This window comes from Papio anubis, chromosome X (assembly GCF_008728515.1).
Source record: "Papio anubis isolate 15944 chromosome X, Panubis1.0, whole genome shotgun sequence".
Lineage (NCBI taxonomy): Eukaryota > Metazoa > Chordata > Mammalia > Primates > Cercopithecidae > Papio > Papio anubis.
This window is the reverse complement of record NC_044996.1, coordinates 63,238,051-63,254,112: the sequence shown is the minus strand read 5'-3', so window position 1 is coordinate 63,254,112 and position 16,062 is coordinate 63,238,051.

Genomic DNA, 16,062 nt, shown 5'->3' with positions numbered 1-16,062 from the left:
CATTTTCAGGAATCATTTCTTTAATAGATACACAAAAATGTTTTACTTATGGTTCTGTATTTGTCAAAGTTCTCCAGAGATACAGAACCAAAAGATAAATAGATAGAAAGATAGGTGATGGACAGATAGATAGATAGATAGATAGATAGATAGATAGATAGATAGGAAAATAAATATATATGAGGGGATTATTAGGGGAATTGGCTCAAATTATTATGGAAGCTGAGATGTCCCACACTAGATCATCTGTATGCTGAAGACCCCGAGAAGTTACTGGCATGCTCAGTCCAATTTGGAAGGTCTAAGAACCGAGAAAGCCAATGATGGAAGTCTCAATCTGAGTCCAATGGCAAGAGAACCCCAGGAGACTGCTAGTGCAATTCCCAGAGTCAAATGGCCAAACAACCTAGAGTTCTGATGCTCAAGGGCAACAGAAGGGTGGCCTACTCCAAAAGAGAGAAAAATATAACTGGCCCTTCTACATTTTTTTGTTTTACAAGAGCCTTTAGTCAATTGGATGGTGTTTACCCATGTTGAGGGTGGAATTTCCCCACTTAGTTGACTTGCTCACATACCAATTCTTCTCCAAAAACACCCTTACCCAGGATACATGTGCAGATCATGCAGGTTTGTTACATAGGTATACACATGCCATGGTGGTTTGCTGAACCCATCGACTCATCATCTACATTAGGTATTTCTCCTAATGCTATCCCTCCCCTTTCCCCCAACCCCCCGACAGGCCCTGGTGTGTGATGTTCCCCTCTCTGTGTTCATGTGTTCTCATTGTTCAACTCTCGGTGTTTGGTTTTCTATCCCCGTGTTAGTTTGCTGAGAATTATGGTTTCCAGCTTCATCCACATCCCTGCAAAGGACATGAACTCATTCTTTTTTATGGCTGCATAGTATTCCATGGTGAATATGTGCCACAATTTCTTTATCCAGTCTATCATAGAGAGGCATTTGGGTTGGTTCCAAGTCTTTGCTACTATAAATAGTGCTGCAATAAACACACTTGTGCATGTACCTTTATAGAAGAGTGATTTATAATCCTTTGGGTATATACCCAGTAATGGGATTGCTGGGTCAAATGGTATTTCTGGTTCTAGATGGAATCTCCACACTGTCTTCCACAATGGTTGTTCTAATTTACACTCCTACTAACTGTGTAAAAGCATTTCTATTTCTCCACATCCTCTCCAGCATCTGTTGTTACCTGACATTTTAAAGATCACCATTCTAACTGGTATGATATGGTATCTCATTGAAGTTTTGATTTGCATTTCTCTAATAACCAGTGATGATGAGGTTTTTTCATGTTTGTTGTCTGCATAAATGTCTTCTTTTGAGAACTCTCATTCATATCCTTCTCTCACTTTTTGATGGGGTTTTTTTTTTCTTGTAAATTTGTTTAAGTTCCTGGTAGATTCTGAATATTAGCCCTTTGTCAGATGGCTAGATTGCAAAAATGTCCTCGCATTCTGTAGGTTGCCTACTCAGTTTGATGATGGTTTATTTTGCTGTGCAGAAGCTCTTTAGGTTAATTAGATCCCATTTGTCAATTTTGGCTTTTGTTGCAATTGCTTTTGGTGTATTAGTCATGAAGTCTTTGCCCATGCTTAGGCCCTGAGTGGTATTGCCTGGGTTTTCTTCTAGGATATTTATGGTTTTAGGTCTTACATTTAAGTCTTTAATACATCTTGAGTTAATTTTTGTATAAGGTTTAAGGAAAGGGTCCGGTTTCAGTTTTCTGCATATGGCTAGCCAGTTTTCCCAACACCATTTATTAAATAGGGAATCCTTTCCCCATTGCTTGTTTTTGTCATGTTTGTCAAAGATCAGGTGGCTGTAAATGTGTGGTGTTATTTCTGAGGCCTCTGTTCTGTTCCATTGGTCTATATATCTGTTTTCCACCAGTAGCATGCTGTTTTGGTTACTGTAATCTTGTAGTATAGTTTGAAGTAAGGTAGCATGATGCCTCCAGCTTTGTTCTTCTTGCCACTATACGGGCTCTTTTTTGGTTCCATATGAAATTTAAAGTAAGTTTTTCTGATTCTGTGAAGAAAGTCAATGGTAGCTTGATAGGAATAGCATTGAATCTATAAATTTCCTTGGGCAGTATGGCCATTTTCACAATATTGGTTCTTCCTGTCAATGACTTTTCCATTTGTTTGTGTCCTCTCTTATTTCTTTGAGCAGCGGTTTGTAGTTCTCCTTGAAGAGGTCCTTCACGTCACTTGCAAGTTGTGTTCCTAGGTATTTTATTTTCTTTGTAGCAATTGTGAATGAGAGTTCATTCATGATTTAAATGTTAAAAAAGATAATTTGGATTGAAATATGCCTTATAATAATATATTTCTTTGAATCTGAAGACAAGGTATAATATGTAAAATATTCTTGGTAAAAAAAGAAGCAGGTTTTTGTATTCCTGTGTATCTCCTAAGTTTTTTTTTGTTTGTTTGTTTGTTTTGTTTTTTAAGTTAGCTGTGACCCAGTATGGTAGCTCATACCTATAAATGCTGGGAATTTTAGGCAGGCAGGAGGATCGCTTTAGCCTGGGAATTCAAGATCAGCCTGTGTAGCATAGTGAGAACCCATCTCTTAAAAAAACACAAAAAATAGGAGTTTATCATAGGTGAATGATGAATGTCTGAATAGTATTACATTGTGTATAAACACTACATTTTCTTAATGCATTCATCTGTTGATGGGCACTTAGGTTGCTTCCAAATCATAGCTATCATGAACAGTGCTGCAATAAACATGGGAGTGCAGATACTACTTTGATTTAATTATTTCTTTCCTTTAGGGTATAAACCAGGCAGTGGGATTGCTGAATTGTACGGTAGCTCAATTTTAGTTTGAGGAACCTCCAAACTGTTCTCCATAGTGGTTGTACTAATGTAAATTCCCACCAACAATGTACAACAGTTCCTTTTCTCTACAACCTTGCAGCATATGTTATTGCCTGTTTTTGGATAAAAGCCATTTTAAATGGAGTGAGATAATATCTCATTGTAGTTTGATTTGCATTTATTTAATGTTTAATGTTGTTGAGCACATTTTCATATGCCTGTTTGAGACGGCGGATCACGAGGTCAGTAGATCAAGACCATCCTGGCTAACACTGTAAAACCCCTTCTCTATTAAAAATACAAAAAATTAGCTGGGCGAGGTGGCGGGAGCCTGTAGTCCCAGCTACATGGGAGGCTGAGGCACGAGAATGGCGTGAACCCGGGAGGTGGAGTTTGCAGTGAGTGGAGATCGCGCCACTGCACTCCAGCCTGGGCGACAGAGCGAGACTCCGTCTCAAAAAAACAAAATACAAACAAAATATCTGTATGTCTTCCTCTGAGAAATGTCTATTCAAATATTTTGCCCATCTTTAAATTAGATTAATATTATTTTCCTATGGAGGTGTTTGAGCTCCTTATACATTCTGGCTATTATTTCCTGGACAGTTGGGTAGTTTGCAAATATTTTTGCCCCTTCTATGGGTTGTCTCTTCACTTTGTTGATTGTTTTCTTTGCTATGCAAAAGTTTTTTTAACTTAATGTGATCCCATTTCTCCAATTTTGCTTTCATTGCCTGTGCTTGTGGGGTACTGTTTAAGAATTTCTTGCCCGGAGCAATATCCTAGAGAGTTTCATCAATGTTTTGTTTTAGGAGTTTCATATTATGAGGTCTTTGATTTAAGTTTTTAATCCATTTTGAGTTGATTTTTGTATACTGCAAGACATACAGGTCTAGTTTCATTCTTCTGCATATGAATATACAGTTATCCCAGTAACATTTATTGAGGAGACCTTTTCTCTGATGTATACTCTTGGAATCTTCATTGAAAATGAGTTCACTGTAAGTGTGAGGATTTGTTTCTGAGTTTTTTATTCTATTTCATTGGTCCATATGTCTATTTCTTTGCCAGTGCTACTATGTTGTTTGGTTACTATAGCTTATGTAATGTTATTTAATTTAAACTCAGGTAATGTGATTCCTCCAGGGTTGTTTTGTTTCGTTTTGTTTTGTTTTGTGGAGAGGGGGGGGAGCGGGGGTTGTTGTTTTGCTCAGGATAGCTTTGGCTATTCTGGGTCTTTTGTGGTTCTATATAATTTTGGGGATTTTTTTCTCTTCTTGTGAAGAATGCCATTGGTATTTTGATAGGGATTGCACTGAATCTCTAGACCGCTTTTGGTCTTATGCACATTTTAACAATATTGATTCCTTCAGTCCATGAACATGGAATATATTTCAATTTTTTTGTTCCCTCTTCAATTTATTTTTTCAGTATCTTATAGTTTTCATTATAGACATATTACACTTCTTTGGTTAAGTAAATTCCTAGGTATTTAATTTTATGTGTGACTATTGTAAACAAGATTCGTTTTTAAATTTCTCTTTCATGTTGTTCATGTTGGCATATAGAAATGAGCCTGATTTTTGTGTTGATTTCATATCCTGAAACTTTACTGAATTTGTTTATCAGTTTTAGTAGTTTTCTTGTAGAGTCTTTAGGTTTTTTCCAAATATAAGATTATAGCATCTGCAAACAAGGTTAATTTGACTTCTTCCCTTGCAATTTTAATGCCCTTTATTTCTTTATCTTGTCTGACTGCTCTAGCTAGGACTTCCATTATTACTATGTTGAATAACAGTGGTGAAAGTGAGCATCCCTGTCCAGGTTTTAGAGAAAAAGCTCTCAGGTTTTCCCCACTTAGTAAGATAGTAGTTGTGGATGTGTCACCTGTGGCTTTATTTTGAGGTAGATTCCTTCTATATCCAGTTTTTGAGGATTTTTAACATAGAGAGATGTTGAATTTTATCCAGTGCTTTTCAGTATCAATTGAAATGATCATATGGTTTTTGTTCTTCACTCTGTTCATAAGATGTATCATACTGATTGATTTGTGTGTGTTGAACTATCCTTGCATCCCTGGGATAAATCCCACTTGGTCATGATGAGTGATTTTTTTAATGTGTTGTTGGATTTGGCTTGCCAGTATTTACTTGAGAATTTTTGCATCATTATTCATCAGAGATATTGGCCTCTGTTTTCTTTATTTTGATGTTTCATTGTCTGGTTTTGGTATCAGTGTGATGTTGGCCTCATAGAAAGAGTTTGGAAGTATTCCCTCCTCCTGTATTTTTTGAATATTTTGAGTAGGATTTGTATTAGCTTTTATGTAAATGTTTGGTATAATTCAGCAGTGAAGCCATCAGGTCCTGGGCCTTTTTTTATTTTTTTCTTTTTTTCTAGGAGGCTTTTTATTATAGTGTTGATCTTGTTACTTGTTATTGGTCTATTCATGTTTTGGATTTCTTCGTGGTTCAAACTTGATAGGTTATATAAGTATAGGAGTTTATCAATTTCCTCTAGATTTTCCAACTCATTGAAATAGATTTGCTCATCGTTGCCACTAATGGTTCTTTGAATTTCTGTGTTATCAATTGTAATGTCACCTTTTTCCTCTCTGATTTAAGTATTTGAGTTTTCTCCATTTTTTGTTAGTTAGGCTAGGTAAGGTTTTGTTAAGTTTATCTTTTCTAAATATCAACTTTTTCTTTCATTGACCTTTGGTATTGTTGTATGCATTTAAATTTAATTTATTTCTGCTCTGATCTCTATGGTTTCTTACTTTCTAATTTGGGGTTCAGTTTGATCTTGCTTTTCTAATTCTTTAAGATGCATCATTATGTTATGTATTTGAAATTTTTTATGTGGACTCTTGTAGCTATAAATTTCCAACTTAGCACTGCTTTTCTATATCCTATAGTTTTTCAGATGTTGTATTTCAATTATTATTTGTTTTAAGAAACTTCAGGCCGGGCGCGGTGGCTCAAGCCTGTAATCCCAGCACTTTGGGAGGCCGAGACGGGCGGATCACGAGGTCAGGAGATCGAGACCATCCTGGTTAATATGGTGAAACCCCGTCTCTACTAAAAAGTACAAAAAAAAAACTAGCCGGGCAAGGTGGCGGGTGCCTGTAGTCCCAGCTACTTGGGAGGCTGAGGCAGGAGAATGGCGTGAACCCGGGAGGCAGAGCTTGTAGTGAGCTGAGATCTGGCCACTGCACTCCAGCCTGGGCGATAGAGCGAAACTCCGTCTCAAAAAAAAAAAAAAAAAAAAGAAAAAGAAACTTCACAATTTCCTTCTTAATTTCTTCATTGACCCACTGGGCATTCAGGAGGATATTATTTAATTTCCATTATTTGTATAGTTTCAAAATTCCTCTTGTTATTAATTTCTAGTTGTATTCTATTGAGGTCAGAGAAGATGCATGATAGTATTTTAAGTTTTTGAATGTTTTAAGACTTCTTTTGTGACCTAACATATAATCTATCTTTGAGAATGATCCATATGCTGAGGAGAATAATGTGTATTCTGCAATCATTAGATGAAATGTTCTTTAAATATATTTTAGGTCTATTTGGGCTATGTTGTAGATTAAATGTGATGTTTCTTTGTTGATTTTCTGTCTGGGAGATCTGTCCAATGTTGAAAGTGGGGTGGTGTTGAAGTCTCCAGCTAATATTTTATTGGGTTATATATCTCTCTTTAGCTTTAATAATGTTTGCATTATATATCTGGGTGCTCCAGTGTTGGATGGATTTATAATCGTCATTTCCTTTTACTGAATTGACCCCTTTATAATTATATAATGACTTTCATGTCTCTTCTTACAGTTTTTGTCTTGATATCTGTTTTGTCTAATATAACTACTCCTGCTCTTTTTTGGTCCATGGGCATAGAATATCTTTTTCCATGTCTGTTTTCAGTGTATGCGTACCATTAAAGGTGAAGTGCTTTTCTTGTAGGCAACGGATCATTGTGTCTTGTTTTATCATCCATTTATCTATTTAACCTGAGCCAGACCACTTTCACAGTTAGAAAACAAAATAATTCAAAGTGGTATAGAATTTCAGAAAATTTAAAGTTCACTTTAGCTATTTCAACATGCTACTAAGAAATAACTTTTTGGAAATCTGTTTATTAAATGCATCCCATTTAATAGGCTAGAACTTTTAAAAATTATGAAAAAGAAGGTCATGCAAGCAGGATAATCTGGAATATCTTATGTTTGTTATAGACTCTCAGACTGACCTTGTGGAAAATGTTTAATGCATATGTAATATAACTATCATAATTCTCTTAGTGTCATAATGGTAATATCTGCTTGAAATAATATGTTCTTAAATTCACATTCAAGGATAATGTAAAATTATTTATTAAACTTACCAATTTGACATTGAAAGCAAAATTACTTTATATTTTTACCTAAGATTTTAAAAATCAGCAACACAATTTAAGAAAATCTGTTAGTAATTTATCAGAAGGAAATATTGGCTAAACTTGTTATTCATTTGATTGTAGCATTTTATTGATACATTACATGGTATCTTGGAATCTTGGAACCTGGAGTTGACAACCATTTCTCTTTTCCTTTTTTTTTTTTTCTTTGACGAAGTCTCGCTCTGTTTCTTAGGCTGGAGTGCAGTGGTGAGTGGCGTGATCTCAGCTCACTGCAAGCCTAGCCTCCTGGGTTCACGCCAGTCTCCTGCCTCAGCCTCCCGAGTAGCTGGGACTACAGGTGCCTGCCACCACACCCAGCTAATTTTTTAGTGGAGACAGGGTTTCACCGTGTTAACCAGGATGGTCTGGATCTCCTGACCTCGTGATCCGCCCGCCTCGGCCTCCCAAAGTGCTGCGATTACAGGCGTGAGCCACCATGCCCAGCTGACAACCATTTTTCTTAGAGCTATCTGGAGACACTACTGAAGTAGTGTAACAATGCAAAAAGCAAATGTGGATGCTCTGTTAAAAGACAGCGAAAGTTATACAGAAGAGCTCCTTTTATAACAAATAATTTTGCATAACTACTCTTAAAGCAATACTAATGATACAAAGCTTCTATTATTGATTTGTAAGCATGACAAATAGCCATTATACTTTCTGGTATTTTTGCTATCTTCTTTTGGATTTTATTTTCTGTTTGTGTTTTGTAAGGTATGTTTTCTGTGATTTTAATTACTTTTAACAAAATCACATCTGGGTGCACTTTTTATTAAATAAGCATTTAGTTCTGGTCTCTGCCTCAAAGAGCCGAAGTTGAGTTGTAATATTTGCTTTAATGTTCAAGTTTTTACCTTGTAAAACAGTGATGAGTTCTGGGTTTGTGCAGTAGACAGAATAATGCTCTCAAAGGATGCACATAACCTAATCCCCAAAATCTGTGAGTATGTCAGCTAACATGGCAAAAGGGACTATTGTATATTATATGCTATTTTCGTGTCTTTAAATGCAATTAACTGAAATATTGTTTAGTTTTCCACTATGTGTCTTTACCAATGATCAGTTTAACCATTTTTCTATTATGGAGATTTATGACATCAACATTTGCTATTAATCATTTATTATTTCTTCCTTTCTGAAAGTTGAATTTTTGGGACAAGAGATATAGATTAAGACTGTTTTTACATGTTGCCTACATGACCTTCAAAAGCATGATTCCCAGTGGCATTCTCAACAACAGTCATAAACAATGGTGAATCAATATATATTTATATTCAATTAGGTATATTAATTGGAATATATTAAAAATATGCATATTTATATCATATTTATATTGAATATAAATATATATCTATATGCTATATATATTATACATATGTTTGTGTGTGTGTGTATATATCCCATTATTTCCCTAACACTAGATCAGGGGTTTTTAACTATGGTGATTTTGCATACCCCCATTCTCCAGAAGATGTGTTATTTATGGAGATATATTCAATGGTCAAAACTGTGTGGATGGTGTTAGTAAGCAGATGCCATGGATGCTGTGAAAGGTCCTACAATGCACAGGGCAGCCCCCCATCACAAATAGTTATCTAACTCAAAATGCCAATAATGCCCAGATTGAGAAACCCTATTCTTCCTAATGAATAGTCATATTTTGCCATCTTTAAAAATTGGGAGCCATGTGACAGAATTATTTTGGCATTCCCTTTTTCAGAAGAATGTTAAACATATTTTGCTCACTCTTTCTGAGTGATTTCACCACAGACACTACTTGCATCTGTTCCCACTTCTTTTTTTTAGCATCAAACCAAATATAGCAATTTCAAAAACTAGTTACTTTTTCTGAATTAAATAAAATAAAAACATGATTTAAGCTGTGCCTGCGGATTTAAAATAACAGAATGCCTTTCCATATTGACCATAGTATACATGTACATAATACTTTCAAATATCTTTAAATTTTTCAGAGGTTGCTTTTCTGGTAGAAAGTTTTATCATTATATATGACTCTGTGTGTGTGTGTGTGTGTGTATGTGTGCGTGTGTTTCTGTGTGGTATATGATATATGTATGTGTGTGTTGATATGTGTGTGACACATCATCAAATCATATGTAGCTTTTAACCATTTAAAAGGATCATAAAACCTACAACCATTTAACAATCAGATGATTTTTTAAAAAATAGATGATTGTTCGTAGTCTTGAGATGTTTAATTTGCTTTCATGAATCTCATTCCCCTCAACATCCCTGGAAAGAGCAGCTTTCCTGAAATCAGCCTATATAACACTGTTGATTTTGTTATCAGTTTACTTAATATCTGCAAGATACATTCATCCATATTCTTGATATATATGTAGGTTATTTATTTTAACTGCTCTGCAGTTCTCTACCATATGAAAATAGCACAATTATATCTATGTATCCCCTGGCTAGTGGTTATTTTGGTTGTTTCTATCGTTTTTCCTGTTACAAATAATGATGCTATGGACATTCTGTGCACATTTTCTATTGAACATGGAAGTATCTCTTCAGAAGCCATCTTCAAGCTTTTATCTTTAATACAACTGAGAAAAACTATGTCCACTTCACATGTTTAGGTTGGTGTCTAAATATTTTTATGTAAAAGAATTGCAAAAATATTTAATTTCTAGCATACTATAAATGTGTCAGTAAAATGTGTTTTCCTCAACCCCTTAAAGCTATAGCTTTATCTCATACAATTTGGGAAAATGTCTACTATATACTCTAGTTGACAAAATAGTTCTCATGCTAAGAATCAGTCAAAAATTACTTGCATTACCAATAAGAATAATTTCACTTTTGAACTCCAATAAAGCTTAAGATGCCCATTAAACATCTAATTTTTAAAGATTCCTAGGTAGATACAGTATGCAGATAAATAGATGATTGATAGAGTGATTGATTGAGACAAAAATTTTTGATAGTAGTTTTGTACTTAGGTGAAATAAAGGCAATTTTTTTACACATCTTTTTAGTTTGCTTTCACAATCAAAATCTTCCTCAGAACCTTGTATGCTCAAACTGTTTCCTTGTAGGATGCTCTACAGATTGGTACACTCTAATGTACTATTACAATGTTCCAGATAGGAGAAATGGCTGCCTTTGTTTTGTTAAACTGGAGACTGGCAACTATGATTGAGGACTTGCAAAAGCAGAAACAAGGACTTCTCAGTGAGGTCAATATTTGGAGAAGATATGTGTAGAAACTGACGATCTGTCTGAGTTTACCTCTGAGGTACATTATAACATACATCAGTTTGAATATTTATTATTTAATGTACATATTTGGATATGGAGCTGTTTAAGCATCAGCTGTTCGGAAATTCTACTTTGCCAAGATATTTCTAACTTGCATTTTAAAACAGTTGTAACATTTTACATTTCCATGGCTCCCTTGGCTTCACATGATTGAGTGATACTTTAAATCAGATTGTAAATGTATTACACAGTGGTTTTAATTTCCTGATTAGTAATGAGATTGTAACTGAACTCAGGTTCAGTTGTTTGCCAGTTGAAAGCCAAAACTTGAGAGGCAAGCATTGGTGGAAGTAAAAAGCAGGTTTATTCAGGAGCTAACAATCCAAGGAGATGGTGGAGTTACACAGCAAAGACCATCTCAAGATTTTTGGCCTGGACAAAGGGGTTTTAAAGGGGAAAGGACTTGGGAAACTATGTGCAGGAGTTATCTGTGCATTTCAGAATGTCTTTTTCCAATGACTATCATAAGGAATGGGCATCGAGAGGTGTAGCTGGCATCATCCAACCTCTAATAAGATTGAAGATTAACTGCTCAATATTTTTTTTTTTTTTCCAGTAAGAACATTTCTCAGCCTTGGTTTTATCTTGGGGTTAGTTCCTGGAATTCTTAAGCAAGCACACAGTTAGGTATTGTAAAAGAAAGAATAATTATTTGTTTCCAAAATGGAATGACTGCTTCGGTTATAAGATGTTCACCTTTACATGTTATTGCTTTCTCTTCCATGAAATACCTGTTTGCATCTTTTGCCTACAGTTTAATTGGGTGGTTTGACTTTTTGTTTATATGAATTTCTTAATATATTATGGACATCAATCCTATACCAGTTTCTTATGTTGCAAAGATCTGCTTTCAAAGTGAAAATTCTTTTTATGGCATCTTTTGATGATGAAAAGTTCACAATTCAAAATAGATTAACTTATCAATACTTAATAGTTTCTTTTACTTATGTTATTTCTCTTAAAAATCGTCTATAGATAAAAAAAAACAAACCTCCATTTATATTCTTTAAGGAGTTTTAAAATTTGTCTTCCATATTTAAGTCGCTGATATATTGGAAATTAACTTTTGCATATGTCATGACAGATACACTATTTTGCTTGCTTTCTAGTTTCTGGATAAGTCCTTATCTCAGGGCCACTGACTGACTAGTCTATACTTTTACCTCTATAAAATATTGAGTGTTCATATTTTTGCAGGTCCATTTTATGACTCCCTAACGTGTTATCAGCTTTCAATCCTTGTGCGCACACCATGCAGTGTTAATTGAAATTGTTTGATAGTAAATTTTAATCACTGTTATAGTAAATTTTCATATCTTATTTCTTCTGGGTTATACTTGGCTCTTTGGCCTTTGGTTCCTTGACTATACTTCCATTTAAAATTTCAGAATTGACTTCAGTTAAAAAAAATCTGTAAGAATTGTTCAAATTTAAGCTTGTAATATCAGAATTATTTCACTTTTTGCCTTAAATGCATCCCATGATTATTGATATGTAATATTATTTTATTTACTTCAATTCTAAAGATCACCTATTCCCCACTGGGATTTTTTATTTAGCATTAATTTATGTAGAAAAGTGTTTTTAAATTTCCAAGGTTATGGTATTGTGAGTTATCTTTGTATTATTTAAAAATTAATAACATTGCAGTTAGAGATTATTATGTGTATGAAATTAATATTGGAAAACCACTGGGACTTGCTCTATTTCCTATTATATTTTTGATTTTCATGAATGTTTCCTGTTTCTTGAAACTGTATATTCGTCAATTCTTTGGTATAGTGTTCTATATATAGTCACTTGATCATTCTTAGTATATGTTACCCAAATATTCTTTGTCATAATTTTTACCTGTTTCACCCATCAATTACTGAAACATATGTTTTTAAATCCTCACTGATGTGGTAATTTTCAGCATATTTTGCACATATACAGATGGTCCTTGACTTATGATAGATTTATGTCCTGATAAACTCATAATAGCTCAAAAATGTTGGAAATCACAATACATTTAATACCCCAATAAACACATTGTTAGTTAAAAAAAAAAAACATAAGTTGAACTATCATAATTTCAGCTGTTCCTTGATTTACAATGAGGTCACACCCAGATAAACCCATCATAAAGTCAAAAAATCATAAGTTGAACCACAGTTAAGTAGGGGTCATCTGTATATATCTATAACTATATATTTATATAAATATAGATATAGGTATATATGTACATGCATGAATGTATATCATACAAGTCTGTCTGTAAGGTTAGAGCTATTATATTAGTATCTTCCTGACAAACTGAACCCCATCATCTCTTGTTCACTGGGCCTTGAAATTTATTTTACCTGATTTTAATACAACCAAAGTAGCTCTTTTTTAATTAGTATTTGACTGCCATATTATTTTGTACTATTTTACTTGTGCTTTTGGTAAAACCTCTGAGCACTGCATATAGATTTGAAATAATTCTTTAGATCTACTGGCATCATTTTTGTAGATATATGTTGACTTATTTCTAATTCCATTTTTTTCTATTTTCCTCTTTTTAAAATTTCAGCTTTCATTGAGGAGTATAACATATATATAGGAAATTGCATACAATTTATATATATTCTTTTAGGAATAACTTTAAAAGATAAATCTGTGAAACCAGAATCTAGGACAATATATAATTTTTTACGTGAAACCCAGCGAGCCACAGTTATTTTATCAGTTAGGTATTTTTTTATGGCCCAGGGTTGCATGAAATTACAAAACAAGTTATTTGCTACCCCCACCAAATATAAAATAAAGGGGCCGGAACAAAATCATGACAATAAAAATTTCCCATTCATAATAAAAGAGAATGAGAGATTCATAGCAATTATGCAATGCTGCTGGATAGGCAATTTGAAAGCCCTCTTCCTTGGCGGTGGGGTAATTTCTTTGTTTAGACTGATTCTTCTTTTAAGAAAAACTACATTTTATGGTACTCACCGGGATTCCAGCTCTATGCTCAGCATAATTCTTTCTCGTTTATTATCTTTTGTGGCCTCATCATAGGAAAAATGTACATTTATTAAGATTTTAAATAACCAAATAATTCTATATGTAGAAAGGTTATCATTATAATTAGTTATAATTATAATATTATAATAATACAAAGATCTGAATGAATAGCTTCTCCCAGATAATATTGCATGGAAAGTATATGCACACCTTTTAAAAAATGAACGTAATTAAGTTGCTCTAATGGAAGAAAAATCATACCTCCTTTTGCACCAAGTACATTAATTGACGTTTGATAATAAAGTTCAGATTTTCACACACAGCACACAGCAACACCTTGGTGATCTTATCATTCCATCCAATCTGTGATATTAAGGTTGTATATGATCTCTTAAGATTTATTTAGCTCATTATATATTCCCCCTGAAAGAAAGTGGGGATGATGGTAGACTGTCCCATTTGTTTCTCTTAATTTTTGCACAGAATGCCCTTCATTGTGATAAATACATTGTATTATCCTCCTAGATCATTACATGTGAGATGCAAAAGTTCCTTTTATCCTAATTTCAGTCATTTATAATTTTTAGATTTATTAGTTAGAAGTATAATAGTTATTTCTACTTTTTAGTAGCATTTGAAGATAAGAGGAGAGACAAATACCTTACCCAGAATTATCTGGATGATTCAGTTACATTTGTTAAGTTTATTATGTGATAGGCTGTTGAATTTTCCTGCACTGTAATGTGAATTGTGTAGATAAAAACATTTACTCAAATGCAGCTCTAGCCTCACTTATATTTTCTATTCTATTTTATATTTTGAAAAACTAAATGTAATTTCCATAAGAGCTCTATAGAAACACAGCTGCCAGACAGCATGACATAATGTGGACGAGTGACACTGGAAGGAAACAGTCCCAAAGCTTTGCTGGGGGAAACAAAAATGGGAAACAGAAAAAAAGCAGGCAGTGCAATTCTAATTTCAGATAAAATAGACTCTAAACCCACAAAGATCAAAAAAGACAAAGGAGGGTATTACATAGCACTAAGAGGTTCAATTCAACAAGAAAGCCTAACTAGCCTAAATATATATGCACCCAACACAGTGGCACCCAGATTCATAAAGCAAGTTCTTAAAGACCTACAGACTTAGACTACGACACAATAATAGTGAGAGACTTCAACATTCTACTGACAGTATTAGAGAGATTATCGAAGCCAAAAATTAACAAAAAATATTCAAGACCTAAACTCAACATTGGACAAAATGAATCTGATAGACCTTTACAGAATTCTCCAGCTAAAACCAGAATATACGTTCTTCTCATTGTCACGCGTCATGTACTCAAAAATTGACCACATAGTTGGGCATAAAACAATATTCAACAAATGCAAAATAACTGAAATTATACCAAATACACTCTTGGAACACAGTGCAAAAACACAGAAGTCAAGACTGATAATAAAATCACTAAAAACTTTGCAATTACCTGGAAATTAAACAACATGCTCCTGAAAGACTTTTGGATAAATAATGAAATTAAGGCAAAAACCAAGAAGTTCTTTGAAACTAACATAAAGGCATAACATACCAGAATCCCTGGGACCCAGTTAAGCCATATTAAGAAGGAAGTTTATGACACCAAATGCCCACATCGAAAAGTTAGAAAGATACCAAATTAGCAACCGAACATCACCATTTGAGGAACTAGAGAAACGAGAGCAAACCAACCCCAAAGCTAACAGAAGACCAGAAATGCTCAAAATCAGAGCTGAACTGAAGAAAATTAAGACACAAAAACCATTTCAAAAAATCAACGAATCTAGGAGTTGGTTCTTTGAAAGAATTAATAAAATAGACTGCTCGCTAGACTAATAAAGAAATAGAGAAATATTAAACACAATCAGAAATGACAAGGGGGACAATATCACTGACCCCACAGAAATACAAAAAACAAACAAACAAACAAACAAAAAACAAACACAAAATCCTAAGACACTACTGTGAACACCTCTATGCACACAAGCTAGAAAACTTAGAAAAAATAGATAAATTCCTGAAATCCTACAACTTCTCAAGATTGAAGCAGGAAATAATTGAATCCCTGAGCAAGGCAATAATGATTTCCAAAATTGAATCAGTAGTAAAAAGCCTATCAACAAGAAAATGCTCAGGACCAGATGGATTCACAGCATAATTCCACAAGATGTATGTGTGTGTGTGTGTGTGTGTGTGTGTGTGTGTACCATTTATACTAAAACTATTCCAAAAAATTGAGAATGAGACATTCTTTTTTTTTTTTTTTTTTGAGACGGAGTCTCGCTCTGTCACCCAGGCTGGAGTGCAGTGGCCGGATCTCAGCTCACTGCAAGCTCCGCCTCCCGGGTTTACGCCATTCTCCGGCCTCAGCCTCCCGAGTAGCTGGGACTACAGGCGCCCACCACCTCGCCCGGCTAGTTTTTTGTATTTCTTAATAGAGACGGGGTTTCACCGTGTTAGCCAG